At 39.2% G+C, this 24,452-nt stretch overlaps 2 pseudogenes; one reads left to right on the top strand and one right to left on the bottom strand.

Moving 5' to 3' along the window:
• LOC141418137 (ral guanine nucleotide dissociation stimulator-like) overlaps positions 1 to 24,452 on the top strand; it is a 502,720-nt pseudogene that overhangs the window by 170,771 nt on the left and 307,497 nt on the right.
• LOC141421056 (U6 spliceosomal RNA) lies at positions 19,349 to 19,445 on the bottom strand (annotated as a pseudogene).

Here is a 24,452-nt window from a genome sequence, read left to right as displayed (position 1 = left end):
GTCTGAAAAATCCCTTCAGGGAAAGAAACGAATCAGGAAATAACTAGATGAATAGATTATCTCTTGGAATGTTTATGAGTATCTTGATTAGTTTACACTGTGCATAGGTATAGATAACTGGGATTTTTTCTTCTGTCATATTGGTGGGGTAAATGTACATTTAGAAGAGAGCAAGTAGAAAGATTTGGGTGGTGGAAAGGGAGTTACCACACAAAGACACATCTACATTTTTCCTTCAATAATTCTGCTGTGGAACATTGTTTGAACTGTAATTCTATTTGAAGAATCAGAATTTCTGAATACATCTATCCTATACATGTTTAATTACCCACATGTATAAACAAACACCGCTGAACACAATTGAATGGATATTATTTCATTTATGATCAATGAGGGGACAATTCAATTTTACTCTTTCAAATTACTAAATAGTGCCAATCTCAAAATTTTTACCTTACTAAATAGTAGTAGTAAGTACAACTATAACACAAACTAGCTCATGGGCTACCTTAAGAACTATGTGTTGCAGAGAAAAGTATAGTTAAAGAAAAATAAGGCTCACCTTAGAAACTATTTTCCACCTTGTCAGTTCAAGTGTACTCTGTCATTTTGGCTGCAGACAATATATAGAAAGTCAAAGCAAATTGGCTTTGCTGGAAATGATGATTAATGCCTTCACAAAGAAACTGATGAAGCATTTGACAATGTATCAACTCTTACATTAAATAAAATCAGAATCACTGAAAGATAAGCCTCTTTTCCTAAGTATGCTGGGGTCATTTACTAATGGATGAGTTAACTGTGTTAACAACCAACACACTAATCAGAATGAATAGTAGCTTGCCAAAGGAGTTGCTGACAATTTCTGTTAGTCAGTCTAAAACCTCTAGAAGTGAACACCCTCACAGACTGAAAAGGATATTGAAATATTAGCCTGAGAGTGAATCTATGCCATGTCAAACCAATAATGGAAAACAAGGGAATTGTTTAAACATGCCACTGATCATGATTTATGGACTTTACCTAACGCATGCACTTCACAGGATTCTTTTTCCTCATCAGGAGCACATTTTTATGTATCTGCCCTTTATCTTTTGAATTTCTCCTTTCTAAGTGGTAGGCTACTGTAAAATAATAACAATGGTTGCATATAAAGTTTATGAAGTTCATTACATGTAGCAAAAATGAATGAAAACTGTGGGCATGTGACTTTATACTTTCTACATTGATTTGTGATCACTGTACCCTGTATTCAGCCCCACTATATACACAAATTAATAGCTTCCAAAAGCTTGGGATCCTGGGATCCTAGTATGCGTCTGAGTATTCTCACTGATGTCTACCTGCTGAAGTCTGTGACATTCCATACATTTGCTTCAGCAGGTGGACTGCAAAATGCTGCTCCCACAATCTGGATAGAAGCTTTTTTCTTTTCAATCATCCATACAATCTTCCCACTGCTAACACAGTTGGGCAATTCTGGAGAGAAATCAGGAAGAATAATTGAGGAGGGAGAGTGTCAGTCCTTATGTTACCAGGCTTGGAAAATACGGGCACATTACTGTTTTTCTTTTCAAGAGAAGCACAAATAACTGACTTCAGTCTGGCTGATTTGGCAAATAATATGCTGTTTTATTCATAGGACCTTGATATTATTTAAATAAAACTTGGTGAAAATTACTTTAAGTTGTCTTGTAACTCAAAAAAATCCTTGTGGTTTGCTATATAGATATTTCTAATTTCCTTTTGGAATACTATTAAGTAAATTGAAAGTAACAGGCTGCATTTTGGATTTTTCTGAGGAGCCCATCATAATTTTCAGTGGAGACTTTCATCTAAGTCACGTAACTCATTGCTGCTTATAAGCTACCAGCTTGAGTCCTAGACAAAGTAATATCTTGAAATTATCTTTAAATACCATACTGGACATTTTCATGGCACTGCAGATATTGATGATCAGCATTTATTACTTTAACATCTCTGTTTTCATTTTGGACCCATATGTGTTGGCAATGATCTTACTGATTTGGATAAATTTTATGTTTTACATTGTAAGACAATGAAATTGGAAATGGGTGAAGACTTGCACAGATCACTCACCTGTCTATGAAAAGTCATAATGTTATTCCTGGTTTGCCAATTCCCAGTGTCCTTTCCACAGAGAATAGTCTCAGATGTTTATTGTACTTTATATTTTAAAGGTGGTATCAATTTTGTTGCTAGCATGAAGCAGGAAACCCTGCATGAAAGTAACTTACTTGAAAGTAACTTGATAATCCAACATTCCTATATTAATTCATGTACAGTATCAAAATTTCTACAAACTGTACTTTGACAAGCTTGAACAGGACCTTATCATAGTGAGTTCCTTATGCCCATGTGTCCTGTTAAGATCATGTTAGTGTAGAATTCAAAGGACACCATCTGGTTTTTATAGACTATCATTCATAAGCATCAAATACATGTTTATGTATGTGCAATTAGTAGATAGGAAAATGTGGAAATGTAACACACATAGCAAGTAAAAGAGCACTGAATAAAGAACTAGAATCTTGGGACCCAGATACTTTTATTTATTCTAATAGCATGAAAAGTTGACTTACTTGAATCCTAGGAAAAGCCATTGAAGCCAGACTCAAGAGAAGAGTAGAATAACAGCAGCTGGAAAGGAAAACAAAAACCATGATCCAAACTTGAGACACTGACAATCAGGGTATCTTCTGTGTGAAAACAAAGAAAAGCGTTCAGTGAGTAAAACTTTTCTCATGGTCATCAGAAAGCAGCCATCCATGTATTTCCAGTGCTGCTGTGCAAGAAAGAAGTCCTGAGATATACTCATCATTACACATACTAGCTAGTTTCATTCCGTCTCCTCCTTACATTTTTAATCATCCAGCTACTTTTTATCCTTTTATTTATTTTTTCTCTGTTATTTCTGTTTTAATTGTTATTCTGGGGGTACATTGATGCATTTACAAAAGTTCTTACAATATATCAAATATATCAACATACCATTTCCAGTGCTGGGTATGATGGTAGTGTATTTACAGTGCTTTTCTCCCAATCATGATCCAAATTTAGCCACATACTGGAACAGTTCAATGGTTCATCCATCATGATAAACTGAAGCATATAATACAAAGGTGGCCTTTTATCCCCAAATGTCAAGTTCTCTTTCCAAGTAGGTTTGCTTATTCATACTTATGAGATGGATCTGCAAATGCATTTGGATATTCACATCATAGTATTAAATGTAGGAATGCTGGCAAAACAAGCAAGAACTCCAGCTAAAGAAAGATGCTTAAAACATGAAGAAACATTCAGTTTACAAGCATTTGTGTTCCCTGGGGAAAAACAATCTGCTGAATAATGGGAATATGGGTCAGTGCACTCAGGAAGATATTGCTGGAAATAAAAGGGGCTATAATAATGGAAATCTAGAAAATATTATTATATTTAATATTATATTCTGATATTATGCTTATTAAAAAGTAGACATGGAAGCATATGAGGAAAATGTTCTAAAGAAAGGGAATCCTAAAATATTTTGTTGGTGTCAGCGATTGATGTAAGCTAAATGTCTGTATGCACAGGAAAACCATGTTGTCCATATCTGAATGGGCTAATTTTCACCATCCACTCCCTGACTCCATCATCCATCCATTTCACAAAGGCTTCATGGTGGTAGGCACCTACACTCATTTACATGGCTGCTTTAGAATCCCTTCTGATGAATGGACTTTCTCTGAGTGGGAAAGAAAGGATGCAGTTGCTCTTTTCCCTTTGTTACTTTATTAGATTGGTTGGTGGATTTTTTTTTGCTGTTTTTTGTTTGTTTTTTGAGCCAGGGTCTTGCTATTTAACCCAAGCTTTCATCAAACTCAAAATCCTCCTACCTCCACCTCCTGCCTCTGCCTCCCAAATGGTGGAATTACAAGTATGCCCTAGCACTCCTTGCCTGGAGTTGGTTTTATTTCTTTTGGAAGTAGGAAATGTAGTGGTCAGTACAAGAGATGCTTAAATGCAACTGTCTTTCAAAAAAAGTGATGAGTGACTTCCAAACCTAGTTTTCATAAAAAGCATTATTCCAGTCATCAGTCTTAGTGAATCACTTTGCTTTCCTTAGGTCTTCCTCTGAAGGCAAGATAAGAGAGTCACTCTGCTGTGGGTGAATCAGGAAATAACATAAGTGGAAGATATCTGTTCCATCAAGTCTCAAAAAGAAGACAGACTTCATCTGTCAAATACCAGCAAACCTTCTGAATGAAAACCTCCTTTAGCCATTTTGAAAGCCTACAAGTTGCTCCCACAATCTTGCCCTGGTCGATGCTCTCATCTCAGCTCTTGGCTGGCAGTGTGTTGACAAAGCAAACTTCCTAACAAGTGCATGGGAGGTCTATATGGCTTATTGATTCACTGAGAGTACTTCATCATGTTTAGAAAATTCATTAACAAAGAAACTGGAACATCCAGTTTTCTTTTTTTTTTGGACTGGCAGAGTATTTGTTAACTTGACTGTGCACCAATCTTGCTGTTTATTGTGCACTAATGTTGAAAAGACATGCCCTTTCTTCTATTTCTCTAAAAACAATATGGGCACCAGACAAGGACAAAGATTAAATATTGTTGTCCTTATGCTATTGGAAGCAATTATAAAGAATGTTTGAATCACATGGTCAACATCATTTTTTCAGCAGCATCTTCTGCACAATAGTTATTGTACTGCAGACATCCTGGAGTAGAGACCAAAATAGCAACAAGGGTAACAAACCAAGGTTTACATTCTGGCTCTGACTCATGTGCTGCACTGTTGAGTACAGTTATCTGTGACATTCACTTTCAAAGACCGATATGAGGATTTTAAGAGAAAACTGGTTGCAAACTCTCTAACAGAGCTTATATTAAAAGTTGCCCTATCTGTTCTCTTTCCCAAGAAGCTAGGGATGAAAGGAAATGCAATATTACCAAACTTTATGGAAGTTGCCATCCCATTGAGAAAGCACAGGAATTGAGTTCAAGATATGCAGTGCAGTCGTGAAGGCAGTATGAAAGAGCTGGAGATCCAGAACCACTTGTAGCTAAAAGCACATAATTACAGCTCAAACAAGGAGATGACTCACTATGTGTTAACCATGGATCCAGGGTGAAACCCTCCCACTTGTGTTACCTATCTCCTTGGTATGGACTCTTCATCGATGCCTCCCACACAAGTTCACGGAAACCTACTTCTGGATATTTGATACATCCCCAAGGTAGCTTTATAGGGTTTCCTTCCTGCACCTTCCTCTTATTCCCACACTTCCTTTGGCCCAGGCCTGCAACCAGGAAAGAAAGACTCCCTGCTATCACAGCTCAAAGAGGAATTTGGAAGAAAAGAAGGGAAATAGAAGACACTTTATTAGAATGTCTTAAATAGGTGCCAAATAACATAGTATGTGTTTTGTTCAACAATTTTTAGCTTTGTTATTTTCATTATTACTATTGTTATTTGCATCGCAGGAATTTTACAACCAGTACTTCATGCTTACTAGGCATGTACCCCTTATTTGAGCTATGTCCACATCCTGCCATTGTTGTCTGACAAGGGAGAATATTTTAGAATGAGATTATTGAAGTGGTTATACTTTGGTGAGAGTTTATTTCTTCCTCCCAGAGATGTGACCCCTCAGGTCTATTTTTGAGGCCATTTGGAATTCTTCCTTAATTAGAGTCTAGAAAAAGGCATGATGAGACAAACATTGGGGGCTATGCTAGTAAAAGGGAAGCTTGATTTGAAATTTATGACAGGTGGCCCTTTTGGATATTGAAAGATATTATTAAGAATTCAGTTTAAAGGGTTCTTTTACTCTAACAATAGTCTACCTACAATTATGGCTATATTTGTAATTAGATAAGCCTCTTGAGAGTTAGTTTAGGGTATGATGGAGTTGCTCATGCCTGTCTAGCATGTGTGAAGCCTTGTCAAAAACACCAATAAAATTTGGCATATTTACCATTTAAGGATGGTGGAGTGACTCATGTGGTAGATCAAGACCTGCCTAGGGAGCATGAGGTTCTAAGTTCAAACCCCAATACCACCAAAAAGAGCAACAACAAAAAACCTAGAGTTGATTTAGGGAGGCTGTTTTTTATTTTCATCACCACAATAGATTCATTTTATTTCTTCCCAGTGAGGCACCCACCCCTGCAATGCAACCACTGGCTCCTTTCTATCAGCATGCCTTGGCTTTACCTATTCCTGGACTTAATGCAATGTGTACCCTTGTATTTGTCTTTTTTCATTTAATACAGTGTTCTTGTGAATAACTTAATAACTGAGCTTAGCAGTAGTTTATTCTCTTTCACTACCAACTGAAACTCCATTTGTGAGTGCATCACAGTTCTCTAGAATCCATTCCTCCCTATGGTTATCAATGGGTAAAGGAGAACATCCTTGCACAAATCTTTCTGTGAGCATTTTTATCTTGCTTGGTAAAATACATGCAAGTAGAATTTTTTGGGTTGGTGTGGATGTGTGCTTAATTTCATCACCAATTCTCAAACAGCTTCCAAAGTGGCCTTATCTCATCATTGTACCCACTAAGCAATCCACAATAGTTTTTTAGCTTAAATTCTTGCCAAGAGAGGTAATGTCACACTCTTTTTTCAGCTACTCTGTATGGGTGAAATAGTTATTCATTGTGGTTTTAATCTCCATTTCTTATGCCATCTGTATGTCTATGTTCACTGTTAACTTGTAGCTGTTCCTTATATATTCTACATATAAGTTCTTCATCTGTAACTTGTAGACATTCTTTATATCTTCTAGATACAAGTCCTTCATCAATAATATATTCTGCAAATATTTTTCCAGTCACATTTGAAAAGTAGATCCTATCACAGCACTCTCATATATGACTCCTCAAAAGCCTCTTATGTTTTTGGAATAGCTCTTGAATCTTTACCTTGACCCTAATAACCCTGAATGATTTGGTCCTAGCAACTATATACCCTCATCTCATACTCCCACCCTATCACTCACTGCACCCTGATAACATGCATCTTATTTCTGCTCCTTGACCTTATTAGTCTCAGTTAGTCTTTACACAACTGTTCCCTCTGCCAGAAACAACCTTTCTCACATTCCTGTATGGATCACTCCATCTCATCCAGTAGGTCTGGGTTCACATGTCACCTCCCCACAAGACCTGCTCTGATTCTCTTCAGTAAAATTGCTACCTCCACTTTGTATCTCACCACGTTTTTTGTTTCCTTCATAGCAAATATATATCATATATATTGATATATATTTGTTTTCTTATTTCTGGATGGTCTTTCCTACTAGAATGCCAAGTTCATAAATGCTGTCCTATTCAACACTAGGTTAGGACATGCTATGAATCAGTCACTCAATCAATATTTCTTAGATTAATAAATGAGTCTCTTTGAAATGCTAACATAAGGATCAACTGAAGGGTATGTATATTGTACAATGTGTGTATATAAATTGTACGTGTGTGTGTGTGGCGGGGGGAGGTGACTGAATGATATAGGGAGGATGGAACTGAATGATGGAAATAGTCCCAATAAACCAAGTATTTAACTACTGCAGTGGCTTGACCTAAACCTGTAACTTCAGCCAAATGAATCTCAAATTTCTCATTAATTGTTTGAGGTCAACTCTTTTGTTCTTGTTCTATGGCATGCAACTTTTGTGTTCCTTTTTACACCCTAGTTTCTCAAATTGGGAAGTCCATATTTCTCTTCCCCATACAAACATAAGGACCCACATGAAAACTTAGTTGAGTTTGCTATGGAGAAGTAAGACCCTTTCTTCAGTGTAGTCATTGTAATTCTGTTATCTTTCTATTACACCTTCAAAGTGTCTGTTTACATGACTGCCTACCTCTTAGACTCTGAAGTCTAAGAGGCAAAGGACTAAGTCATTTCTGTATCCCTAGCACAAGAAAGAGTAAGCAGTCCACAACTCTTGTTGAATGCCAAGTGAATGGATACTCATTCATGTAATAATGTTAGTACTATAACTAGATGAAGTGAAGAAATATATAAAAACCCTCAGATAATGATGTCACAAGTAATATACGGTAGATTGTTGATTGGCATCTCAACATTATTGATCCCTACTAGGCTCTCCCTTGCACATTAGGAGGTAGAAGTGTAGGATTCACTTCCTAAATCCCTACCTTCCAGATTATATTCTGCATGATACATCCTGCAAGGAGAGTACTCCTGACTATAAGGATAAATGACATAGCAATTACTATTCTTCTACAATAAAAAGGTAGTGCAGAGAACAAAGTTTCACATTAGCATCTGTGTGTCCTGCAATGTGCTTATTTTGGAACTACTTTTGAGCTGAGAGCATCAGTTATGACTTCTTGTGATTTCACCATTTGCAATTTCCTGAACTCTACCTTCCCTTAGCCTCCTGAATGTTATTTTTAGCTTGGAGTACATAGGTTAGGTTTTCTTGATCAAGCACTGACACATAAAAAAGTTCATACATATGGAAAATTAACTGATTCTAGAACTCTTACCAAAACTTCCCTCTATTACTATTTACTGGGTTTCCAATTGTATTAAACTAGAAAATCAATATCTACATCATTATCACAAGTAATGGCTCACTTAGGTATGAGAATCAACTAAATCCAGATCTTTTCTATCAAAGCGGTTAATATATTTAATATTATCATTGTACAGATGTCAGTTTAAATTCCCCAATTTGTTGCCCACATATTTTGTGAGATGTCACTTAACCTTGTATGTTCCTGTTTTAAACAAAGATCTGTATTTTTCAGCTGAGCAAGTTCCTGTTATCACCAAATGCCCTAGTTTCAAAATCTGTTTGCTTAAGGCAACTATTGTTTAAGTAAATCTTTGCTCTCCAAGCTACAATGTCTCATACCCCACATACTCCCTTTTCAAATTAACCAATAATAAAGATGGTGGACCTGAAACCCATTCAATCAAGGTGAGGGGCAGACTTAGAGATAAGACCTAAGCAGATTTTCCAACCAGTGGACACTTTGTGGCACACCCTTATGCAATAGTAAATGCTGCCTTGTCTATTGACTTCTGAGTTGTGTTGTCTGTCTTGTGACACTTCAATACCTCAAATTCATTTGTATCATTAGGGAGATGAGCTGTGGACTTCCTCAGTAGCCTGTCTTTCAAAAAATGTTTCAATATAGGAGGAGTAAATTGACCCACCAAAGACTGAGTGGGAAGAAAGAATCTGGCCACATGTCTAGGAATCATTTTACATATTGCAATAAAATCATGTGGGTCTTTTTGCTAAATCTTCTTTTCACTTGCCTCATAAGCAGGAAACCAAATAGAAGCCCAAGCTGTAGACTTGGAGGCAGGGGTGCTCCTGTTGGGTCATTAGTGTTGGTCCTGGAGTTTGAGGCCTGGAGAAAACACTTTGCATCCTTTAGGAGACTTGGTTTTGCTGTGTGGCCATTTTCATTTGGAGAAAACAAAAAGTAACACCTTTTACCAATTCACAGCCATCTAATTCTGATTCCACCTTGGGTGTTCTTCAAGACAGCTACTAGGAAATGTGTTCTATCCTTGTATCTTTTTTGCTCTTTTTGGTAATATGAAGTTTGAACTCAAGGCCTCACACTTGCTAGGCAGGTGCACTACCACTTAGGCGATGTACTTACCCTTTTTGCTTCAGTTATTTTGTGGATGCTGTCATCTCCTATTTATGTGTGGGTGTGCCTAAACTGCAGTCCTCCAATTTAAATATCCCGTGTAACTGGGATGGCAGGTGGCACATTCTTGGGTGAGTGGATTTGACAATCATCCAGCAAGTGGAGGACAGATGTGGCCACGGCCTTTCTGAGTGCATTGGTGACCTTGCAAATGTACATTCCTTCCAGGGACACATTCTGCAGCAACAGGAATCCATGGAAAATCATGGAGAGATTGTCAATCAAAGGTCCTCCTCTCTCCATCCATATGACTTGAGGCTTTGGAACAAAAACAAACAAGAGAAAGGCAATTCCTTTAAGACTAGGGCTACCACAATGTGACAAATACCATTTAGTACTTTGACCACAATTCAGAAATTGGGTTTAATAATGGTTGGGGCTCAGACAATGAAGCAGAGCAGAGAGAGAAATTCCCACTGGTGAATGGTCACCAGAAGCTTTTAGAAACCAAAATATCTCATTTGGTTCTTTGATTTGTTTCCTCTGCATATGGAATTCCAGCATTCCTCCTGGAGGAAGAACCTACAATGCTCACAGAAACAGACTCTGTATATCAATCTTTTGCAAAAGAGAATGATTTCACAAAATGAAAGGAATGTTGTGTTTCAAGTCTGCATTAACATGCCACAGAGCACAGGCTATATCACAGCAGCCTGAAAAAGGGATGTGTATGTGTGTGTCTGTGTGTGTGTGTGAAAAATCAAAAGAATTTCTTTCCCCCAATCATAAAGTCTTAGCATTTTACTGTGCTATGGTATTTAAAGCTCAGGAATCTCATTAATCTCTCTCTCTCTCTGTTCCTCAGTGTGTCTGTCTGTTTCTCTCTCTCCCTTCCATCCTTCCTTTCTTTTTTGTTTTTTCTGTGCAGAGGTTTGACTTTTAAGGTTTCAAAATTTCATTCATTTCAGTTTAGGGAGAGTGTTTTATTTTCTAATTCTGATAAGATTTTATTCCGGTGTTTTTGCTTTATTCTTTCCAGTTCTCTTTTTATTCCTATGTACCTCAATTTATTTTAAAATGCCACTTTGTTGGTGAATATGGTGGAAATGTTATGTATGCATGTATGAAAATGGAAAAACGATACCTGTGGAAACTTTTCCAGGAATGGGAGGAGAGGGATAAAGGAGAATGATGGATGGAGTAAATTCAAATATTATATATTGTAAGAACATTGGTAAATGTCACAATGTACAACCAGTAATATAATAATAAAAATTTTTTCTTTGTTTTTAATCTCATCTTCTTTATTTTATTGTGAACATACATTCATACTACCTAAAATGTTCCTTTTTGGATGCCTTGTGTGTACACCTGAACGGTAAACAACTTTTTTGCTGTGTAGCCTGAGCACTCTGAGTCATTGCTCTAATAAAGTCAACACTCAATTCATGTACTGTTGCTACTAGGTGTCAACCATTATAGTTTATTATCATTACAAGAGGTTACATTGGGAAGGGCAAATCAGTCATCTGTGTTTTGAAACTAAAGATCAACAAAGTGAATTTTTGATGTCTTAAAGGTCTGAGAAAATCCTTTTGTTCAGAAATGAAAGGGTTATGCAGGAAACTTCATGTTAAATTAGCTCTTAGAATCCACCCGTCCATCCATCAACCCATCCATCATCCCATTAATCAATCCCACCCATCCATCCACCCATTCATCCCCCCTTCAATATATATACTAAATTCACTTTTCTTATCTGGTCTCTTTCCAGATAGCATTTTGCTACATTCATCTCAGGTTTTCCAAACAGATTGTGAACCTAGAGCTTGGCAAAGAACAGACCTCAGAATATTTGTTGAGTGCATAAATGAACGAACTAGGAGATGCATTACTGCAAGAAAACCATGTTTTATCTCAAAGTTATATCCACATAACATTTTTGGTCATTTATTCCAATGTTCTTTTCAAAATAGTGAAAATAATAAAGTGCTGACTGTAAGGTTAAAATCATTATAAATTCAGCCAATATTTGATATCTTGGAGTCTATGGTAGTTTAGTGAAGAGGTGCAATAACTAAGGTGAATAAAATCTCCTTCATTATTTGAGGTGGGAAATGCAAACCTTTGCAGAAATCCCTTCATATATTTCATGCATCATCACCACACACACACAAAGGAGATATGAACTTAAATTCTTATTTATGTAGTACAGGGTTTTCCTTTCATATCTAAGTAATTATTTCTTAAGGACTGAAGTTGTGGAGTTGTGGCTCAAGCAGTAGAGTCCCTGCTTTGCCAGTGCAAAGCCCCAAGTTCAAACTCTGGCCCCACCAAAATAATCTAAATAAATAAAATATCTTTAAAAAGTATTGCTTAAGTGATTGATCAATTTTAAAAAAGCAATTCATAAGTTTGAAAGAAGTTTTCAAGGGTTGGGTAAGGAAATAATGAGGGAGGAAGAGAAAGTGAGGGAGAGAGAGAGGGAAGAGAGAGAGGGAGAGAGAGAGAGAGAGAGAGAGGAGAGGAGAGAAAGGATCTAAAAACAAGATACACCCTTCAAAGGCAGGATCCCAGAAACATTAGTCTTTCAACCAGGCCCACCATCTAAGATTCCATTCAGCCAGGAACTCACCAATGGGTTGATTGATGAGGTTAGCATCCCAATAATCCAATTACCTGACTATGCCACCACAAACTGGTGACCAAATCTTCAACATAGGAGCCTTTGGGGACATTTTATATACAAAACAACAGGAATCCAAGCTGGATCCTACTTCCTACAGATGTACGGAGCCCTGGAATCCCAGCTCTGGTCATATAGCTCTAACCCATATCCCTACCCTTCCTCACAGGTGAACCCTACTGCCAAGTCCTTCCTATCCTAGATCTCATATTGGAATCAAGTCACCATTTCCTCCACAAGCCTGCTTTGATTTGCCATCTGCCCTTTCTCTGCCTGGAGCATTCCTGCTTTCTCATGTGACACTCCTCTTTGTGGACTTGTTTGCACCTCATGGAAAGCCCTGGAGATGTTGACTTGATGACACACTTAAGCTCCCAGCATACTTTTTTCACACTGGCAGAAGTGCATTTGAAACACTATGTCACAGTCATGGTTGTCCCTTTCCTTCTGTGGAGTTGCCTGTTGTAAGGATTTGTGTTGGAAGAATATGGCCATGCTCCTATCAGTTCATTGAATGGAAAGTGTGCTCAGGTTTAGAGGAGGATTTGTCAGCCATGGGTCTCACCTGTACTCTGAGCCTCTGGAAATATCCAGCTGCATTTACAGTCCTGGCTGGTTTAGGTGCTGTGGTGACTCAAAGCAAGACCCCAGGTACAGACTGTAATAAAGCATCATTACTTATGCCCTGGTCTCCATTCCTGAAGCCTTGCTCAGGAATGTGCAGCCTATATTACCAAGCTCTGGAGAGACCTCAAAAGATTCTCTGTTCCTCACCTCATGAAGAGTCTGAACCTCAAGTAACTGCACAGGTTTCCTGCCCCATGTCAGCATGCTCTCTGTAGGCACAACCCTGGTCAGTAGCTCTGAAATGAAGAGCTGAGATGGTGAGGTCTCAGTGAACTTTGCACTCTGGGAGCCCAGTATTTCTCTCAGCTAAATTAAAAGCAAAACCACCCAAACTCCCCAATGTTTGTTTTTAGGTTGCTCCATTTTAGACATGAGTTACCCTAATGTTCTATTATTTTATATTTGCTTCATGTCCCTCACACCTTTCTGTCCATCACCAGGTAATGGCAAGAATTTAAATGTTGCTCAGAACCCCCTTAAGGTAATCAAGAGTTCATCCATCTGGCAAGCCTCACAGAATTTGATTTGCTCTATGTAATTCCAGTTATTTTCTGAAGAAGGCAAACCTGTTTTCTTCAGAACATCTTGGAAGGTTTGAATACTTGCCTTTTTACCAAGAGCTGCATAACAGGGAGTGGAGAATTTGGAGTTCCTACTGCAGTTCAAAAGACAAGGTAATGAGAGGAGGACAGGAAGCAGGGACAGCAAGGCCTTTGCTGTGATATCCAGATCTTCATCCTTTTATAGACTTGACCTAGGTTTGAGATTCATGAATGTCTGGCTATGAATGGAAGCCAGGCAGGAGTTGAGTTCTGTGTCCTGAGTGATGAAATAGAAAAGGCATTCAGACTGTTTTTGTAGGAGCCAGAAGCAAGAGGGCTCAGGCAAGTTCAGGCCCCAGAGATCAGTCAGAAGTCAGCAGCAGGTTCTGTAAGAAGGAACCTACAAGGGTCCAAAACAATTATACTGTACCTAAGCCTCAGTATGAAAGTCTTTGATTCTAGGTTTGCAGTTTCTACAAGTAGTAGAAATTTCAGAAAACAAAACCAAACATGGAAAGTTTTTAGATGTACAAGGAGAGATATTAATCCCTAAAACTGAGGGAGGAAGCAGAACCGGGGACACAATGCCCATGAAAATCGACACGTGTGACCATTTTCAAAAGAACTGATGAGGCCTCAGGAAACAGGCATGATTCCTCACACTACTGCTCTTTGCAAAGAGCAAAATGACAAATGTTTGCTCTTTTGAAATAATAAATACTTGCTCTGCTGAAATACCTATAAAATTTCAGAAATAGGTTAAGGTGCACCAAGCACTAGTGGCTCATGCCTGTAATCCTAGCTACACAGGAGGCAGAGATCAGGGATCACAGTTTCAAACCAGCTCAGGCAAATTGCGAGACCCTATCTCAAAATACCCTTCACAAAAAAAGGGCTGGTGGAGTGGCTCAAGGTGTAGGCTCTAAGTTCAAATCCCAGTACCAGACAAAAAAAAGAAATGGTTTAAGCTTATTTATCTAACCTCAAAGATGGTGTAGTTTCTGCAAGACTTATACCTCTGAAATATTCCACAATGCTGAAATGGTTTTCGAGAGGCAAATGTTGTGGAAAAAATTTCTGGTGTTTATGGGCTGAAAAATACTTGTTATAAAAATTATACATCTTTGGAGTGTCTTTAAAATACCCAATTTTTAAATACAAATTTTCCTCATCTTTGAGAGGCCCATGAAATATATTCCTCATTATAAAATCCTGCTCTATTCACACTGTGCTAAAACACTGGATTTTATTTAAATGTATCTTATCTCTATATTTTTACTCATGATTCTCTCCCTAACTACTCAACATTCACATGATTTTCTGCATCTTCTCTTTCCCTACATAATGAAAAATGAGAGGTTTAAATACATTAGTCACTTCTTGGGATCCATGAAGAAGTGACATGGCCAATTTTAAAAACTTAGAGGCAAACTGAGCACTGCACATACAAACCACAAAGGGACTTGTCACTGAAAAAGAAGCAAACAAACAAGAGTTTTCAGATTCTGAATCAGAGAAAATATATTAAAACTGTCAGAATAAAGATTCTCAAATGTAGAGCCAGGCTATACAGCAGCAGAAGAATCCTATGAAGCAGCTCTCTCATGAGTGAACTGCACCCTTTTGTGCTCCTTGCCAATGCAATCTCTGTGTTTTTGAGATATGAATGATGTCATATTCACAACCCCTATGGCTCTCATCATGTGTGGGCTTATGCTGAAGAGATGTTGACGTTCTTTCTCTGCCATAGTAAAATGTTGGGATCAGAATGCTGTGATCAGTTCCCCAAGCAACTTGATTTGTGGATTTAGAAGTTATCTGGGGGTACAGTAGTCATCATTAAAAGCATTTCCACAGAGCCTCTCAAGATGCTTCTTTTCACATGGGGGAAAGTATCTTCAAGACCTTATCTTGGTATGGTCATCCCTGACCTCTCAGGTCCACACACTTTGGCTTTTCCCAGGCCCAGGGAGCTATCTCTATATTTGCAGTTACATTCTTTGAGCTGATAGGTAGATATTGTCTTCCAGGTTCTCATTTACAGGATCAAAAGTGCCTATGACAATTACACCATTTGTTGTCTCAAAACTAAAAATATTCAGTTGTTCCTTGAAGAATAAGACTCAAAGTCAAGAACTGGTTATCAAATTATCAAAAGGCAAGGGGTCTCTTGGTCAGTTCACACAGGAAAATGGTGCATGCCCATTGAAGAATGATCTGTCTTCAATCTGACCTCTCAGGTGAACTCTTCTACTTAAGATTTTATGGATATTTATCACTCTCCCACATACAATTAAAGACTTGGGAATCAGCACAGACACATGCCATAATAGGGACTTGTCAACTAATACTGTCAGTCACACTAGAACCTCTTGCAAAGACTACTTGGATTTTTCCACCACTTCCTCTTACAACTTATAAATTGCCCTTTAAACATAGATCAGTGCTTCTGTAGCACCTGTACACAGCCCACTGCTCTTTTATTTGTGGTGCCTTCCCCCCCACCTTTTCTTTCAATAAAACTTTGGAATCAATTTCCAACAAATGTCTATCCAAGTCTCTGTTCAAGGGCACAAGGACTGGGAGCTTCTTGACCAGGGTCTCCTGAGACAACCCATTACTTACAAAAATAAGTGGGTTTTGAATTATCAAATAACTAATAACCAAGAATAATAAGTAAGTTGAGATGTGCTACATATCCATCTGCACCAAAATTGTCCTCATTGCTTCCTTAAGCTTGATAGCCTGAGTGCTTTTTTGAATCTGTGGTTGAATTCCAACACAATTTCCCCCATTTTATCACAAGCATGGGTCAGGCCCATGAGCCACTCTCTCTTGCTATGAGATCACCATTGAGGCAGAGCAGTGGGAGTGAACAAATGAGTAGTTTGAGAGTGTTTGATGTTCCCTGTGTGTTACACAGCAGATACTGCTTTCAAACTCCACAGCTGCCTCATAGCACACAGAAGCAGACTTCTGGAGGGCAGAAAGCAAGCAAGGGTCTTTCTCATAGCATGCACAGATTTGATTGGTTGGAAGCACTTTCAACCATTTGTTTTTCTGCCAGGTAAGAAAGCCTGTTATGCTGGTGAACAATCTTATACAGGTCTGGGAAGTCTACAGCTCTGGATCCTGCTTGGACAGCACCACCAGAGCTAACATAGGCCTGCCAGGAGGCACCATGCAGCAACTCATTTCTTCAGAAGCCCAGGCTTCAGAAGGCCACTAGGAAGATCATAAGCCCAAGAACAAAGAGGAGGGTACCAGTTCCCACCTCTGTGACTGTGCAAGTGTGTGGGACACCATATAGAAAGCTTCATAGGACGTAGTCAGAGCCATTTTTTAAATGTTAAATTTTATGTGGGCTACATTGGGTGTGATGACTTACACTCATAATCCCAGCAATACAGGAGCCACAAGTAACGAGGATTGTGGTCCAAGTCCAGTTCTGGGCAAAAAAATGGGAGGCCCTACCATATGATCTTATAACCAAGGTAGAGAAGAAGAAAGTTGCCAAATGTTATTGCAAATGAGATAACATAATTCTCCTTTATGGCTGAGTAGTATGCCATTGTAAATATATACCACATTTTCTATATCTGTTCATTTGTTTGTGGGCAAATAGCCTGTTCCTATTATTTCTGTTGTTCTGATGAGCCCTGCTAAAAATATGAGTGTACAGGCATTTTGTAATTGTGTTAGTTAAGTTCCCTCAAATCTATACTCAAAAGTTGTTTAGCAGGATCATATGGTAGATATTTAGTTTTGTAAGAAACATCCACATGATTTTCATAGAGGGTGCACTAATTTATGAATACCATTTCATTTACTTTAGCTCATTTCTGGAGTACTTGCAAATAATATCATGTAATGCTATGTAAATAGATACTGGGCTGCTTTGGAAATAAAGCAATTAAAGTGTGCTTATTGCAGAGGAACAAACCACTGAAAAGTAGTTTCTAATATATATATATGTATATATATATGTATGAATATATACATATCTTCTCCTTTAAATTTTCATTTTCTTTATGTTGGTCATACTCATGTTTGAACTCAGGGCTGCTCACTTGCTAGGCAGGTGCTCTAACACTTGAATCACACACAAGGATTTTTGTACTTTAGTTGTCAGATAGTCTGTCATGTTTTAATTATAGACTTAGGGTAGACCTCCTCTTACCTCAATCTTCCTACCTGTACCTCCCACATAGGTGGGATTACAGGCTGTACTTTTGCCTTGCAATTGTGTTGGGTTGGGGTTTCACTAATATTTTGTTTGGGCTGTCTTTGAACCTTAAATATCCCAATATCTGCCTGTCAAGTAAATGGGTTTATAGGTGTGAACCACTAAGTCTGACACTTTTTAATATTTTCCATTCTCAGAATGTTTAGTCCAGGCATGGTTGAGGACTATGAATTAAGAAGGCTGACCACATACCACTTATTAGAAGAGGTTGCTGAAAGCCAAAGGAACAGACAGCAGGAGTTTTAGAATGTGTATCTAAACATGCACTTATAAAGTTTCTGACTTGTAGTCAGAAAAATTCCTAGAGTTTCCTAATTATGCTACAATAATTTGCTTGTCCAGTCTTCATATCCTTAAAGGGAATTGATCCAAGTACCTGTGAACATGTCCACACACTGGATTGAGGACAAGTTGTAATGTCATGGTACCCAATGCTTGTGAGATTCAAAGGGCTCCTGCCAGGCCTCCAACTAGTTTCCCAAATCCCTGAGTCCTTTAGCAGCCTTCCAGGTCCAGCCACTGGAAGGGCAATCCAGGACTTCCCCTAAATTAGATAATTTACAGGAGGTTGAGTGTCCAGCCCAGGACTGTAAGTTCTTGGGATACTATGGAATGTAGGGAGCCCCATGCTCCCAGTGACTTCGAAAAACTACCACAAAAGTGCAGCCCATTTCAAGATGAAATTCTTTTTCCCAGAGCTTGCACAGGTTTGTGTATGTGGACACTTAGGCAGGAGCCTGTGTACAGAATCTGTGTTGGGTTGAAGTCACGTGACTTAAACCCACCGAGGGAGGCTTGTGGGGTCTCAAGTATGGATGAGTGCATGATCTGTGATCATTTTCTGTACTCCTGAGATTTATTCCCATTTAGGATGATTCAGTGTGTCATAAGAGCAAAATCTCCATCCCCTGATTTAAATAGAAACACTTTGGATAAGGAAATTCATTGCACATCCTGATTTGTGGAGAATTTTTATCCTATTTAGAATTTGTATTGGGTTAAGCATTGTTCTATGTCTATTGGAATAACTCTATGGTTTCTTTTAAACTCTTTTGATATGTAAATACAGTCATAATCATTAACTTTTGAATTCTGAAACACTCTTCCATTCCCAGATGAACTCTCTGTACTTGGTCATAAAAATATTTGTAAGATCAACTGTAGTATTTTGCTGAGGATCCTGTCTTCTTCACCTAGAGGAATACTTCTGTCCCTTATTCTGGTTTTCTTCTAAAGGTTTCTGTAGTATTTTAGACCAAACAAATTCTGGCAAATCTGAATAAAAAGGAGTTGAGAAATTTTCTTGTCATTTTTATGTTTTGGAATATTTTTGTAGATGGTTATTCTTATTTAGATAACTGCTGCAATTCACCAGTAAAGGCATCTGTGCTTTCCATTCTGTCAATAGACTTCTTTCAAATTTCATTACCATATATGAGTTATACAGGGTATTGTCATTGTGACATTGTGCATATGTTTACAATGTATCTTGATTAGATTCACCCCTCCATCATTGTCTCTCATCCTCCACTGCAGATCCCCTTTCTTAGGACAATTTCAAAAATGTTCATTGTCTATTATCATCCAAAATATGGAACACTTCATGAATTTGCATGTTATCCTCCCACAGGGGCCATGCTAATCTTTACAGACAATTTGCCAAAATGAGAAATAGAAGGCTCTTATCCATAAATGTGTTTGATAAATACAGGAATGTTCATGTGTCAGTTTATATTTAGTGACCAATGTCAGGTTGTGCCTTGGATGAAATTTGTCAATTTTATCTGCTGTTGACTTTCCAAACATAAACCCATTTGTAATATTCCTTTATTAGCATATTATTAATTATAGCTTTTGTCATAATGCTCTTTGTTTTACAACTGATACTGATAATTTCCACGTTTTCCTTGGTCAATCTGGTAATAGATTTTTTAATTCTCTTTGTTTCCAAGAAATGCAATTTTGACTTTACCAAAACTGTTGAACTTCAGTTTGTACCTTAAACAAGAACCACGTGGGTTATTGTTTATGACTAATTTCCAAGACCTGAAAATGTTGATTCTGATAGTTAACACTAACACCACCCCACATAATGGTTGTTATTCTGTGGAGCTTGAACATAGAACTTTCCATTCTGCTATTTTCTGTTACAAATATCATTTCAAAGACATTCAGTTTGTGCAGTTGTTCCAGGATCCTGACAGCACCTCTGACCTTTAATCCAGGAGTTATAAGGGGCCATCTTAGTGCAAGAATTTATTTCATAATATTATAATCAACACTTGCTCTGTGCAAGGTGGGTCTTTGTCTAGTTCAGCATGCCTCACAAAGAACTAGTCAGTTCTTCCTACTATGACAAAATAAAATGAGAATCCTGCTAAGATTTCTTATTTCCACATGAAATGTAAAATTCTCTGTATCATTATTAATGCAGGAGATGAAGGAAAAAAATCTTAGCCATGCAATTGTATAGCAAAGTTTAATACACATAAATATTTAAGAGTAGTAAGTATAATTGATAACTAATAAGTATTAACCTACCCAAATCTGTTAATTTTTTTCTTGCTTTTATCAGTGCCATCCTCACATGTCATTTTCAATCTAAACCTCCATCTCATCCTCTCTAATGTCCTCCAAGTCTTGAAACCAGGACAAAAAATTGCCAGCCACCTTCCCCATACCCTCCGTAAAGTCACAGATCAGGTGGCTGAAGATCATTATTCTTAGATGCCAGCTCTTCAGGGCATGGAGTTGCCAAGGTCTGCAAACCATATGTATGGAGTAACTAGGCAATGATGCAAGAAGACCGGAGTGCCAGGGAAGGTCCCTCTAGTCCTACTTTGTGTTGAGCCTACCATAAACCGTGTTCACTCACCATCATCTGATGCCTGTGGCCTCTCTTAAATGTCCTCTACCGGATGGCAAATTTGGAAGTTCCACCCAGTCAGAATTGAGGATGGACTTAGAAGGCCTCCTACCTCTCACCATTTACTCCACCATTACCCTAGCCTTAGACCTTGTGGTGTCCTGCATTGTTAAACCAATTCTCTCTGCAACCTACAGAGCTCCACTATTCACTGTGGAGGACACCAGGCTGGTGCCCAGGATTTCATCTTACCCTTTCCTTATCTGCAATAAGCAGTGACCAAATGCCTGCCTCATGGAGGATGTGAGTACTCAATTCTCCTTCTTTCTATTAGTGCTTCCCTCAGCCTGGCCTCATTTGACTGAATCCAACTCAGAGCTTTTGCTTGTTCCTTTTTTCTCTGCAGATCCTTTCATCTCTCAAGAGGTCAGAATACCAGGCTCATCCTTGTTCCCATTATGGATGAGAAAACAGAGGATTAATGAGGTGTATTTACTGGTGCAGGGTCTGCAGGTGACCAACAGCAAAAGGTTTCAGCTCCCATTGGCCAGTAATCAGGGTCCTTCCCTATGGCTCCATGTGGTGTATGCCACACTTCCTAGCTGAGGTACTCCACAATGAAAGAAAAATAAAGTGGCTCAGACTCCTGCCTGTTCATTTTCCCTGGTGTTTCTTCCCTGAGATGGAATCTGAGGCTGTGTCAAATACTCCCCATGTTTATGGAGCCCATTGTGAGGTTCTGAGGCAGAAAATCCTGCTTTTGTCTACATGGGAATGAGATTTTCCCATGAGGCATCTCTTGCTGACCTTTATACCAGGGCAGTTAAACAGTGACATTCTGCTTCTTCTTTTATTTGGAACTTCTGGATTGCATCAGAAGACAACCATGGTTATTCCTTAGGTCCCTGATACTTCTATGCCAGTAGAGAACTCCAGGACTCCAAGAGTATGGTATTCTCCAGCTGTTCCTTCTGTGACTCTCAATAGGTTCTGTTTCACTGCAGGGTATGAAGAGGCACAGTGAACTCTTCTCACCATCCTGAGTTATATTTTGGACCCAATTGAGGTTACCTGTATGCCTGGCTGGTCCCTGAGCCCCACTATGTCTCCACATCTCAGAGCAGGTATCATCCCTGGGTGTGCATGAACCTAAGAAAGACATCAGGAATATAACTTCATTGGTAGGGTGAAAGAAAGGATCCACATTCCCTATGCCCACTCAAAAATGTGGGGTATGCTAAATGCCAGAAGGAGACTACAGACCCACAGATTCTGTGGTTCAATCCAGTCCCATTAATTATCCTGCTAGTGTCCTCTACAATCAAGTACCTGGGCCCCCCCATTCCCCAAATAGCTCTCCATATGCCTCAGCAATGAATTGATATTTCTTGTCTTCATCTTGATTGGACAGAAATACAATTTTCAAAATCACTTTCAGGGAGGAATTAATATCACTCCTCTTTTCCCCCTCCATATTCACACAAAATCCCACCTACCTTGATGATCAATGCTCTGTGAATACAGTTGTTCTCTTTAGGGAAATTCTCATCTTCTGTAGAATGTCTAAACTTTCTCTGTCAGAAGTCATAAATATGATATGTCAAAGTAGTTGAAGATTAATGAGTTGAATCTTTTCATTTATAGTCAAGACTACAAGTAATTGCAAATAATACCAGTGGGTGCTAAGCGTTCATGACCTGCAGCAGGGCCTTCGTGTGTGTACAACCATGGTCCCATACCCATTTCCAACAATCACCTCTGCTTTGATTTCTCCTGGACAGAATCTTGTGACTGCAATGTAAAAGCATGCTGGCAGCATCTACCAGACATCTAAGTGGAGCTCCCTCCCCACAGGTTTACTGACCAAGTCTCATGCACATAATTTGCATCCACTCTAAGGCCTTACCTTCAGGGTTTTGCAAGTGTGCTCACAGAGGGGTGACACTAACTCCTGTGTACCCATACTTTCTGAGGGAAGATGTGCACCCACCTGGAGACTTCTTTCCATGTGCTCTTCACTTGATGAATGACCTTGCTCTAAAGAGCAGAAAAGATGGCATAGACTGGGGAGAATCTCTTGAGGATGGGGCACAACTGTGGATGAAGAGGCTGTGATTATAGCCGCTACTTGCTAATGCCATGGATCTGGGGGCTGAGACTTTCCTGATGATATGGATGGTGTGGGGGGGGGCTTCAGGAACACGCAGAATTTACAGAGTTAAGTAGAGAAAGACTAAGTTCACTCCAGGGGCAGAATGTCAGGAGAAATTCAGCTCTGTGTATAAGGGCTGATAGTATCCAGAAGGTATAGCTCTAAAAAAGAGTGGCCTATGTTTCATACAGGGGCTCTGACTATAGCTCACATCCTTACAGAGAGAAAGGAGCATGTAGCACACCATGGCCACCTGGATCCAGTGCTCCACCACCTTGGCCCTGTCTGTGTCCTTCTAGTTCTGTCCCCGAGGCAGGTGGTAATGACACAGGTAATGACATTTTTGAACAGTGAAAACGTCATCAAGCGTGGATGTCAGATGTTTTTTCCCATCCTGTCATCCTAGGACCATATGTAACAGAAGCAGTGGTATTTTCTTCAATACCTCCTGGGTAAAAGGTTAGTGTTATGAGACCCAAATACATACCAGAGATCCCAGGTCCAAGATGGAATACTGTGTTTGGGGGGTAGAATCCCAGAATCTGAGAATATGGCTCAATCTTTGTGTAATCTGTGTTTTGTTCCCTGAGCACTGAGGCCACTTAACACATACTCATCCCAAATAAAAATGGGTGGATAGTGATAGAAGCATTGTTTTAGAAAATCTCAGTCCACTAAATAGAATCTGGCTCACAAGGCATGAACTTTTTGGCATATTCTGCCTTCCACCTATGTCTGCCTTAGGCTCTAGTGCATAACAAGCCACGAATGAGTGTTGAGGAATGCTGTAACTCTGTTGCAAACCCTGAATCTTCATAGTCACTCCGAGGATGAGTTACATTTCTACTATCTAAAGGGGAATTGAGACACTGGTTTTAAGAAAGTGGCCCTGGTAATGGGCTGTGTAATGTTGAAGCTGGGATTTGGACTGGAAATTGGCTCTGGCTTGGCAGGATGGCCTCCAGAGTGCAAAAAGAAGCCCACCCATGCCCTGCCTGCCAAGACACTCACAGTATCCATCAGGGTCAGATGCACTGCCACCAGTTCAGGATGGAATGTCAAGATGTAAGGTGTCTCCTCACTTGATCTCATTGCTCTAGCCATTATGCTGGTGATGTCACTGGGTTCTGTGTCCAGACTGGTACTTCAGATGGCTCCAGCTGTGGAGTAGGTTATAGTTGAAGACCTGCACATGGTGAGAGAGCTGCAGGAGAAAACATCCCCCAGGAGAATGTTCTCCCTGAGCCTTTACAAATAAAAATAAGTCTTCTGCCAGTTTGAGAAAACCCAGAAAGTAACTTTAAACAGGTTCCTTTCCCAGGTCATCACTCTTAGGCTATCAGGCTGTTCCTTGCTTCTTGCCTGATGCAAGCAGTTGAATTTCCTTAGAGTGGGTCCCACCCCACCTTTCCTCATGTGCTCTATAATGTTTCTGCCCCAACCTCCTCTCCCAGAGGTTATGCTTCACTGAGTTACAGATGCTCCAGGAGGGTGAGAAGTTGAGCTTGATACTCCTCATCTGAGCCAGGCCTGTTGAGATGGAGATAAACAACTAGCTGCTTGAGGCATGGAACCTCTGGAAGTTGAATGAAATCCTCTGCATACTGGTTCAGCCAGTTACCCAGCATAAAGGACAGCAGTCATGGGGAAGACAGACAGGAATCAGAGTGA

Source organism: Castor canadensis, chromosome 2 (assembly GCF_047511655.1).
Source record: "Castor canadensis chromosome 2, mCasCan1.hap1v2, whole genome shotgun sequence".
Lineage (NCBI taxonomy): Eukaryota > Metazoa > Chordata > Mammalia > Rodentia > Castoridae > Castor > Castor canadensis.
Note: the sequence above shows the minus strand (reverse complement) of the source record. Positions and strands in the feature narration are given on the sequence as shown.